This window comes from Trachemys scripta, chromosome 7 (assembly GCF_013100865.1).
Source record: "Trachemys scripta elegans isolate TJP31775 chromosome 7, CAS_Tse_1.0, whole genome shotgun sequence".
In the NCBI taxonomy this organism is placed as follows: domain Eukaryota; kingdom Metazoa; phylum Chordata; order Testudines; family Emydidae; genus Trachemys; species Trachemys scripta.
The window spans coordinates 124,456,247-124,467,545 of NC_048304.1; the positions used below are offsets into that span (position 1 = coordinate 124,456,247).

The window sequence follows — 11,299 nt, forward strand, 5'->3', positions numbered from 1 at the left end:
ATAAAGGGAGGGGGCGCGGGGAGGGCGGGGGGTTGTAGGGTGTCAGAGGGTGCCGGGAAAATGGGCTTGTGGGTTAGAGCCACAGCAAGGGGGGGGGGGTTGTGTGCAGGGGTTGTGAGCTGCACACGTGTGTGTCAAGGAGCAGAGGTGTGCTTGGGTTGTGGCTGAGCCAACACAAGTCATCAGTGGGTGCAGTACAGACCTACACACTACAGCGGTGGGTACAGCGGGGGTACAGGGGAAAGCACAGCCCTACACACTACAGCGGTGGGTACAGCGGGGGTACAGGGGAAAGCACAGCCCTACACACTACAGCGGTGGGTACAGCGGGGGTACAGTACCCTACAGGGGAAAGCACAGCCCTACACACTACAGCGGTGGGTACAGCGGGGGTACAGTACCCTACAGGGGAAAGCACAGACCTACACACTACAGCAGTGGTACAGTACCGACCTACACCCCGCAACAGAGAAATGCCAAGATCCATTTAAAAAAAAGGCCTTGGAAAAAATAAACCCCAAGCGAGATGGGGGGAAATCCTGGACAGAAACAAAAGGAGCTGGGGGCTGCTGTTATCAAGGAAGGCTAAGGGCTGAATATATGCTGCATATGGTGCCACCTGTGGACCTCCAGTGCCCGCGGTGGTGCTGCCCAGTGAGAACCAGGCTGAGTAGGTCCATGTGTCTGGACTGAGGATATGGGAGGGGGCTAAGAAGCGGGGGCCAAAGAGAAGGAAAGCAATGTAACAACGCACACAGCTGTTGCAGAAGGAAGAAAACATTCATTTCTAACACAGAGAGAAAGGGCCAGACACCCAGGGCATTACTGATGTGCCCGGACATGCCCCTGTGCCCATCACATGGGGCCCCTCAGAGCCTCACCCCCTCTCTTCCATGGGATGGGGGCCAGGTTCTCTTTGTGCTTTGAGGTTCCTGAAGCAGAAACTTTCCTCTTTGAAACCCGAGAAAGCCTTTTGGGGATCAGGGGCTGAAAGTCTAGAGGTAACCCAGACCCTGTCCTCACCCCTTCCCCCCAAATCCTAGCCTGGCTGCAAACGCCTTCCCCATTCGGCAGCGCTACCAACCAAGGCTCTTGTCCAGCAAAGCACTTAAAGTACCTGCTTAAAGTTAAGTACCTGCTTAAGTGCTTTCCTGAAGAGGGCTGGTTTCCTCAATGATGGCCTATCAGCTTGGCCAGAGATACAGACACTGAGTGTGTCTCCGAATGCATGCACAGACACACAGATCTGTATCATCCCCATCAACCTGCGGCCTGCGGGGCTTGTGGTTATGCTGTTCTGGGCCAGCGACAGTGTTTGGTCCATTCCCCTAGCAATTGTTAGAAGGGTCCAGCCTGCCGATAGAGCAGCCAGAGCTGGGTGTGCTGTGTCTTTGTGGATTGGGGCAGACGGCGGGAGGCCGAAGTGTGAGACATTAAAAGGATTACAGTGGAAAACAAGAGTTTTGGGGGCAGAAAACTGTCAACAAATATATAAGCTGCAGGGCCCGTGGCCTTCACGCTTAATGGCACATTCTTTGCCACGCTCCCCCAACACACACAAATACACACACGCGGCACCAATGCCCAAGAACCCCGAACGACAAGCGGTGCCAGTCTTGGGATCGGGGGCCAGCAGCAGCAAATGAAGCCCCTGGAGACCCCCCGGCCGCCTCCCCGACATGCTATTTACCCTCTGCCGCTATCTCAAGCCCAAACACAACAAACAGAGAGGGGGGTCGAGAGGGATCCCAGCTCTGGGAGAATTCAGAGAGCGGCACACCTTGTGCTCTGGGGTAATTCTATCCCCGCTGCCTGCTGATAAGGCCAGTGCAGCAGCGCCACAAACTGCCAGAGCATGCAGAAAGTGTGCGTGCGTGTGTGTGTGTGTGTGTGTGTGTTGTGTGTGTGATGACTCACCTTCAAATACAGCCTGGTGCTGGCTGGTAAAGGGAAGCGCTGGGCACTTTTTCTTGTAATGACCTCTGACCTGCCTACCATTCCAGTAGACGAGGGATGGGTTAAACCCGACCTAACGCAGAGCAGGATGGGCATTTCAAAAAACAAAAATCTTGTCACCCAAACCAAAACACTCCACCACACACACAGCTCGCCCCCTGGGGCGAGAATGACTCACGCGTGACAGATGTCAGTCACGGTGCCTAATGCACGATGGGTAGGCGCTCGGAGGGAATAGAACAGACCTGTGGAAGCAGCAAGGCACCAGAACAGTAACGTCACGTGAAAAGATTGGAGAGATGGGTGGATTAATCGGACAGTCCAGCCTGCACTAATACGCTGCTTCTAACTGCTGTATGTTGTACTAGTTACAACTAATCTACTGCGAACGCTTGTCACTGGCCAGAGGGTGCTGGAGTTTGTGTTAAATCAGCCAAGAGCAGTCAGACTAAAGCGTTTGCTTTCAGCCAGGAAGCCTACAAGGTTAATTACAGTTTCTACCATTCAAACATGCTGAGTCAACCTGCTACAGTGCATGTTTAAAAGCCAGCCAAGGAAGATGCCAGTGATCTGTTTAAAGAAGAACTTTTCCTTGTCTATTGCAAAAGGAGGTGGGGCTGTTTAAACTTTACCTCTCCTCCCTCAAGCTTCCAGCATGCTTATTTAGATACACAAACACACACATCACATGAAGATGATGCTCCCTACCTGATCCTGCAGGCGGGCCCACGCACCTGGCTGTGCATGAGATGAAGCAAAATAGAATCACTGAAAAAAAAACCAAATAAAACAAAGGCAGAAGTCCTGAAAGCAGGCAATTCGAGGATGTGTTTGTGTGTTGGAGAGGCCAGGTGAGCTGCGACGTTGCAGGTCAGATGGAAAAGCCATCAGGAAATCTGCGTCCTCAGACCCTCCGTAGCACCCGAGGAAGGTTGTACAACAGCTGCATTGGGTCCCTACAAACAACATCCATTGGGATCCTAGACCCAACCAACCTGCCCTCCTGCCACTGAAAACAAGCACCTAACAACTGACCTGCCAGGGCATGTATGTTTCCTAGTAAAGAGACCCCAGCACTACACACCCACCCCGCCACCCTTGGGAGCCGGAGACCAGGACAGAGCCAGAGAAGGGTGGGGAAGGGAATAGACACTCTGTGAAATGACAGTGCAGGCAGAGATGGGAATCCCATTTGAAGAGGGGAAAGGGTGTTAGCTCAACACACAGTGAGTGGCCTGATTTGGCCAACCCATGCCCTGCACGGATTGGATAGGTTCTCTCTGGTAAATCTAACAGACTTTGCCCCCCTCTGAATCTGGACTGCTGTATGCACCCTGATCCCAGAATCCCAGCTTCCCAGAGTCACTCATTACGTGGAAATGTTTCTCCAGTGAGAGGGGGCCAAAACTATTTCTCTAGATCTCAACGTCCCCGACCCAACTCGCTTTCATTCTCGACAAGGCCCCAGGGCAGTGGTTCTCAACTTATGTACCATTGTGGGCCGCATCCAATACGACCTGTATGGCCCAGAGGATGTCACATGGGCCGCAGCTGTGTGCTGATTGGGCTGCAAGTGGCCCACGGGCTGCAGGTTGAGAACCACTGCTCCATGGTAACCTTGAGTAATACCCAGGGAGCCTTTTCTAGGACACTTGGGTCCCAACTGAGCAGCTGTCCATGTGAGCGTCAGGTACTGCCCCAGCATCGAGATCCCCTAGATAATAGGAGGGAGCAGAGAGCATTCCAGCCAGCAGGAGGAGAAGGAGGAGATGGCTGCAGGAAAGGAGGCATGTTCGGTGCAGGGGACCCATGTAATGGGCGTTTAAAGAAAACACCAGGTGGCAAAATCGATCCTCTGTGTTACACTGAAAAACTCTAGGCCGCTCACCTGTCATGAGCGCATCCAAGCAGGGCTCTTTCCACCAAGGGAGAGGATGGGGAGGGCACGCTGCTGTCTTTTCACTCTGCGTGTGTGTGTCCTTTTGCCCATCACAGATTAGGTTACTGGGATCTTCACACCTGTCGAGTAAGGGACAAAGGGCATGAGAGGGAGAGAGAATTGTGACTCTGATAATGACGCGCTGCCCCAAACGCTGCCGGTTTGCTTGATGGGGCAGAGAAATTACCTGGCCAAAAATGTTTATCCCCTTGCTGCCTGCTCCTTCCCCCCCCCCCACCCTGCAGTGAGTGACAGCTGCTAATTCACGGGCTGCCCCCTCCCTCCCCCCTTCTCGCCCTGCTCTCTCTCCTCCTCTGCCTCCTTTATCTTATCAAAGCCCGTAATTACAATTGCTATTTTGTTTCCTCAAATCAGCAATCAGTGCTATCGGGCAGCGCTGGAAAGCCAGCTCCTGTCAGCCTGAAGCCTGAGTGACAGAGTGAAGGAGCTTCCCCACACCCCGCCACACCGTACATTCTCTCTGCCACACACAACACAACACATCGGCCACCCCCACGCACCCCACACCCATTCCACCAGCCACTCTCCCACACCATGCATTCTCTCTGCCACACACAACACAACACAACCCCCACGCACCCCACAACCATTCCACCAGCCACTCTCCCACACCATACATTCTGTCTGCCACACACAACACAACACAACCCCCACGCGCCCCACAACCATTCCACCAGCCACTCTCCCACACCATACATTCTCTCTGCCACACACAACACAACACAACCCCCACGCGCCCCACAACCATTCCACCAGCCACTCTCCCACACCAGATATTCTCTCTCCCACACACCCCCTCCCCTCTACGGACACACACCTACATTCATCACACCCCTCTCCCTGCCCTAACACAAATGCACATCCCTCCTTCTTCTCATACCACAATGTCTCTCCTCCCGTGGGGAATCTCAAGAGGGGAGACCTGCTAAAACTGGACTAGAGAGCATGTGGAATTTAGCTCCTAGGCCAATGCTTCCCCGAAACCGTCACCTCAGCTAAAGTGACCTCTAGGAAGAGGGAGGAGACAGGAGGCTGCCCTAAAAAGCTCTGGGAGAAGGAATGTGACGGGTTAAAGGATCCTTGGTTAACTTCATCACAAAGTGCAAATGCCCCCGGTCACTTTGCTGTGAAACTGACACAGCGGCTGGCCACCAGCCCAGGTCGTGCAGTATTTGCTCCGTTTACCAGTCAGTAAGAGCCATTTCCAATGGCTGGATCTGCAAATTTCCACCTGGTCTAATCCGGACAAGCTCTTTTTCCCTGTCACACCCCAGCAGCGTGGAGCTCACGAGGCTGTAGCCAGGCAGAATGGACTTCAGCTCCCTCTCCCATCGCTGGGGTGGCGCAGGCTGGCTAGAGAGAGCAAACACATGGCTGCATCAGTGAAGTTATTTTTAAAGTGGGTCCCCCGCTTGCTTTTCACATTAGGAATCCAGGTCTTGTCTAATCCTCTGTTACCCAGAAGATTCTATGGACAACTGAAGAACTGGCAGGACTGACAGTGAAATCTGATCTGCTGAGTGGGGAAGGGATTTTTACCCACACTCTTAGCAAATGCTTTGCTTGTGCTAAAACCTATAACTCAAAGCTAGGAGACACACTTGGGAGAAAATCTTTCTCTGGTTAAAGGCCGAGAAAACTCCCCAGACCATCTCTCTGGGTCACCCGAGGAGACCTCCAGCAAAGACAGGGGTGACAAGATTAGATTTTCCTGCTATTCTGAAGTAAGATAAGCCCCCCTCCTTTAAAAAACAAAATCAAACACGGGGTACAAACCCCATCTCCCTTCTCCCAAGCCTGCCCGCATTGAAGTCAATGGCCAAACTTCCTTTGCCTTCAACAGAAGCCAAATCAGGCCCCGTGTTCATATCCTGCTATAAGGGAATGGGAAACTCTGCCCAGCCCTTCATTGTGTCTTGGTAGCATCCCCACGGCACAGACAGAGCAGCAGCGTTCGAACCCCCACCCCCGCCCTGCGTAGATCAGATCCCAGAGCAGACACACAGCCGGTGGCGGAGAGATGGGAGCAGGCTGCACTGACCAGGGGAGATTTATGACAGGCGGTGCGGGGTCAGGGTCAGCAGCGAGCTAACAGGCTAGGCAAGCAGGACTCAGCCAGCTCCGGGTGCCCCCGCTCTTGACATGCAGGTTGAAGTGCCACTCACAGCTGTAAAATAGTTTCAATGGGGGATAAGCCAGAGGCAGCCGCACTCTCCCAACCGCCCAGCATGACGCCAGAGCTGCATTTATCCCGCACGGGGGGTCCAGCTCCCACCGTCGCTAATAGGCACAGAAAACTGCCACCACAGCTTGCCTGCTGTTTATCACTGAGAAGATGAGAGCAGTGTGGTTTAGGGGGTAGAGCTAGGTACCAGGACACCTGGGTTCTATTCCTAACCCTGCTGGGTGACCGGGGCAAGTCACTTTCCCCTCTCTGTGCCTCAGTTTTCCCATCTGTGAAATGGGGCTGACACTTACGCTCATTTGGAGATCTACGGAAGCCTGAGAGGTTTGATTGTTTCTTAAAGGGCTTCCCCTCACATACATTCGGAAGTTTGGTCTCATCTCCCCTAGAAGGCTCTATGGGTGGCTGGAGAACTGGTCGGTTTATTGTCTCATTATTTCCTTGGACTCCCCCTCCACCCCGTCTGTATCCATTTGTCATATCTTGTCTCACACTTGCGAGCTCTTTCTGTCCTGTGTTTGTGCAGCACCTAGCGCACTGGGGCCCTGGTCTGGGACTGGGTCTCCTAGTTGCTGTGGTAATACAATTAACAATCCCCGCAGGCATCCCTCGGAATCAGGAGACGCACAACTTGGCCTTTTTCTAAAGCAAGAAACCAACCCATTGGGGATTTCTTTATCCGCCTGAAAGAAACCCGCAAAGGCCCCTCTGCAGGCCGCCTTTAGCGAACCGGGAGAGTCAAAACACTCAGCCCCTGGAGCGCAGCTCGTTTCACAGCTCCTCAGCTGCTGTAAAAGGGGCGTCACGGAGGTCGGGGGGGGCTGACGCGCCGGCCACCGCAGCCTAAGGGCAAAATTCTGCTCTCCAAGACCTCAATGCACTCACTGGGAACTTCCCCTTTACAGCTATGAAGGCAGGAGAGACCATTGTGGCCCCTAGTCCGACCTTCTGCGTAGCACAGGTCAGAGCTCAACCCAGCGAGTCCCACCTCCCTAGGAACGGGCTGTCCCCACCCCCTGTGAAAAACATGGGCCTTATTTCTAGTCTGGCCTTTCATCTTCCACTCCCTGGACCCCGTTCTGCCTCTGCTAGGTTAAAGAGCCCTGGGCTATCAGCATTCTCCTTCCCACGTAGGTACTCCTGGTCCAGGATCGAGTCACCTCTCGCTGTCCGACTGGTTCCTGATCTCCTGGCTCAGGGGGCCTATCCTCGTGGGCAGGCCGCAGAGATCAGAGCCACCCCATGTTCCAAAGCTGGTGTGGGCTGGATGGGCACAACTGGGGATCAAGGATTCCCCCCATCCCACTCCATAGTACCCCCTTTTGGGGGATGTCTACACTGCAGGAGGAGGTGTGATTGCAGCATGTGTAGACATGCCTGAGCTGTCTTTGACCTAGCAGTGAGACCATGGCAGCACGGACGTCGATCTGGCTAGCGACCCAAGTAAGCACCCAGGGAGCCGGGCGGGCGCATTCAGCCTGTGCTGAAGTCCGGGGCTGCCAACCTTCACGGTAGCTCCATTCCAGCAAGTGGGGTGTGGCTCCGTGTGCTGCAATCCCGCTGCAGTGAGGGAGGAGCCAGTCCTGCCCCCTGCCGGGGATAGGGATAGGGCAGCACAAAGCCCAGAGCTCACAGCCCTGTCCCCTGAGAGAGGAAGGGCCGGCAGGTGAGGCCACTGGGTCAGAACAGGTGCTGCCAAGACGCCTGGCAGACCCAGGGCCGCACTTAGAATCTCTTTCCAGGCAGTGCCACAAACCAGTCCCTCTGGCCCCGGCTGGGCCGGGATCCCAGGGGGTTCTCCCTGTCCCACACCTTCCTGCTTCAGGGCCTCCTGCAGGAGTCTGCCGCACTCCACTCACTGAGCACGGCCTCCTATGGCTTCCTGCAGGAGGCCTTTTCCCCAGCAGCGTCCACAGCCTCCCCGCCCAGCGGACTCTGGCAGCCTTTGCCAGGGGACTCCCCGCTGCACCCACTCCCTGTTCCTCTTGTGGAACAGTGGCCCCAGGACCGCGCTTTCCCCCAGTGCCTGGCCCCAGGACTGACTTCTGCCCCCCCTCATCCCCGCGCCCCACCGGTCCCAGAACCGACCGGCACCTGGCCCCAGGACCGACCGCCCCAGCACCTGGCCCATTGTTCCAGGGCCCACTCCAGGAGTTAGCTCCACTCCTCACGGCTCTGCTCACCAGCCACAACCCAGCTGGGCTGCTCTCCTTCCCAGCCAGCTCCTAGCTGCAGGGCTTCCTCCCTCGTTAAGCCCTACACCCAGCGAGGCTAATCCCACAGGGCTGGCTAGCCCCAGGCCGCCTGGCCCTGACAGGCGCGCACAGCTAGCACCCATCTGCTGAGCGGGCGCGCACACACGCAGTCACAGGGTGCGTCCCGTGCCAATAGACCCCCTCATTGTGACTGCCCCGGGCACGGCCGGCCCCGGGCACATGCTGTCATATTCACACTAGTGTTGCAGTAGTGCTGAGAGCCCAGCCGTGCCAGGGGCTGTACCCCCAGGGTAGGAGACACCTGAGCACCCTCAGGTCCCAGTGCCCTTGGGTTGGCGCCTCCTTGTGCCCTCAGCTCCTGGCATCTGCAGGCCAGTGAGGGTCTCACCGACTCCGATCCACCCTGGGGTTCTGGCGTCTCTGGAGCCCACCTCCAACCACTTCACAGAGCGTGGAACACGTCCGCCTGCTGTGAGTCACCTAGACACCAATGCCAGTGGCGCGAGGAGCCAGCGCCCCAGCCTACATCCGACAAGCCGGGTGGCTGCAGCATCTCCAGCGTCGCGCTCGGGGTTCCTGGGTCATCGTGAGCCATCACAACCATCAGAGTGTGCCCAAGACCCCACAGCCGCTGTCCAGTTAGTCTGGTGTCCCGTGGAGCCACCGTGTCTCTGCTAGACTCACGGCTCATCTCCTGCCGGTGCCAATTCCACCCTACCCAGGTGTTTGCTGTAACCAAGCAGCGATTGCTGAGGTAGCGATGTGGCAGCCCAAGATTTAGACCCCACAAGGGATTCCCTGCTCTGCTCAGCGGGCAGCTGCCACACAGAGGTGTGTGACGCCAGCCCTTCCACAACCTGAGACTATCCCCAGAAACACCGTCTATGCATAGGAACATGTAATCGCCCATGTACACATTGCAGTGTAGACACAAACACAGTCTCCTCCACATGCGGAATCTCCCATGTGGGTGCACACACATGGTGATCTGAGCTTATGCAGGCGAGAAAATTCCCCTGCATGTATAGTAATGTCTGCGTAGCGCTTTGAAGATGGTACAAATGATTTGGGCCCCGAGTGAATGACAGACAGACACACACACAATTTTAAATCCGTTCTAAGGGGCTCATGAAACACCCAGAGAAACTCCCCAGGTCAGCGAAGGTCCTAAGGTCAGGGACTTTTCCCCTTCAGGCAGAACATCCTCAAGAAGCTCCACTTTACCGCCCCTTAGGTTTAGGGTGATCTCCTTGAAAAAGCATCTTCAAAGTAAATGCTAAGAGCAACCTCTTGGCAACGAGACAGATGTTTCCCCTGCCAGTTCTGCCGGTCTCCACAAGGTGGCATCAGTAATATTAGGTAGGCATGGAGAAGAATCCCACAAGAGAGCTCGGTGGCCAGCTGTTTGTCCCAAGGATGTGCAGGTGCGGAGTGGGGTTCCCAAGATGGGGATCGTTTCCCTTCCCAGTGCTCCCGACTCGGCCCCAGCGCCCTGGTGCAGGATCCGGGAGCTGCTGCGTGCTGCACCAAATTCCTCCTCCTAGCAGTCCCGCGGCAGGCGCCATCCTTGGGGGAATGCAGGCCATTTGCCATGCCGGCGCCATGTGCTTTCGGAAGCCAGGGAATCTGATCCTCGTGGAAGTGAGGAGCTGAGAGCATCAGCAATGGGGTCAACTCTGTCCCCAGATGCAACGGAGTCCAGGGGAGCCGCAGGCAGCATCTGGGGGCGGGATCCGGCCCAGCACAAGTAGGTGCTCTGCAAGCAAACAGCTGAGTTGATCCCCCCTCAGTCCCAGCCTGCAGCCTCCTGTCCCACTATTCCAGCCCTAGGCTCCCTCCCAGCTCTGCTGCATGCCCCTAAGTCCTGCCCTGCAGCCCCTCTGCACCCCAGCCACGTGCCTCCCACCCCTCAGTGCCAGGGCAAGAGGGAAAGCCGGGGCCCGGTTGGGAGCTGCAGCGTTTCCCTGCAAAAGGGACCCACGGGGCAGAGGAATGGCGCTAGCAGCCTAGAGAGTGCTGGCAGGGCCTGCGCGAAGGGCCACAAGTGGAAACTGGAAACGCACGGGCAGAGATTGCTGCTCGGGAAGGGTCCTGCAGCAAATCGCTCGGCGAGATCCGCAGGAGGGGGAATGCGGAGTAGAGCCCCTCGCAGCCGGGACCAGCCTAGCACGCCCCCTACAGGCTCAGCCAAAGAGGCTCCTTCCAGCCGAGAGCAGCCCGCTGCCGCTCCTCCCAGCTCAGCCACTGAGAGGCAATTCCCAGCAGGGCCCAGCCCCCAGCTCAGTGAGGAGGAGGTGACTGCCAGCCAAACCACCCACGTTCCTCCCAATTCCCAGCCAAGACCAGCTCGGCGCGACTCCTGCTATCAGCTCACCTCTTGGATCAGCTTCTGACGGAGCCCAGAGTCTAGCAGCAGCAACGCCCAGGTTGCACACACAGAGGGTGAGTCCACACTCGTGTCTGGCCATCAGCGGGTGGATCCTGCCACATTGCAGGGTTCTACTGTGACTGCTCCACTGACCACCACGCGGAGGAGTGGAGAGGTACCCTCAGCCAGTGCAGCCTGCCCGGTCCATTCAGCAAGCAGGTGCCTTGGACCTGGGCCATCTCACACCCTAAATTCAGACAGCCAACCTGAGCAGAAAGCTCTCTGCCCCCACTTCGTAAGCCACCTTTTAGGTAAATGGGGAGATCTCGATGTTTCAGGAGGATGGAACGATTGTCTGAGTTACAGAAAGGCCATGGGCCTCGGATGAGGTGGGCTCATTTGAACAACGTATGTTCTAATATGGTGTTGACACAGACGTCAGGGAGGCATTTGGCTTAGTGCGGCAGGACATTAGCACTATGCAAAGTCATTGCAGCCCATGTTAAATGGATTAAAAACTGGCTAACTGATAGATCTCAAAACCAAATTGTAAGTCAGTATCATTATCCAATGGGGGTGTTTTAGGGGGATCCCAGTGGGGATCTGTTCTTGTT

The 11,299-nt window shown here is 56.0% G+C and overlaps 1 long non-coding RNA gene across 1 annotated transcript; it reads right to left on the bottom strand.

The window, feature by feature from the left end:
- Positions 1-1,899: 1,899 nt before the first annotated feature.
- On the bottom strand, positions 1,900-5,429 carry LOC117880545. Its single transcript, XR_004646553.1, has 3 exons — positions 5,102-5,429; positions 3,845-3,975; positions 1,900-2,724 (listed from the first exon to the last, which is right to left on the bottom strand). It is a non-coding gene; the product is annotated as an uncharacterized LOC117880545 (long non-coding RNA).
- Positions 5,430-11,299: the final 5,870 nt, after the last annotated feature.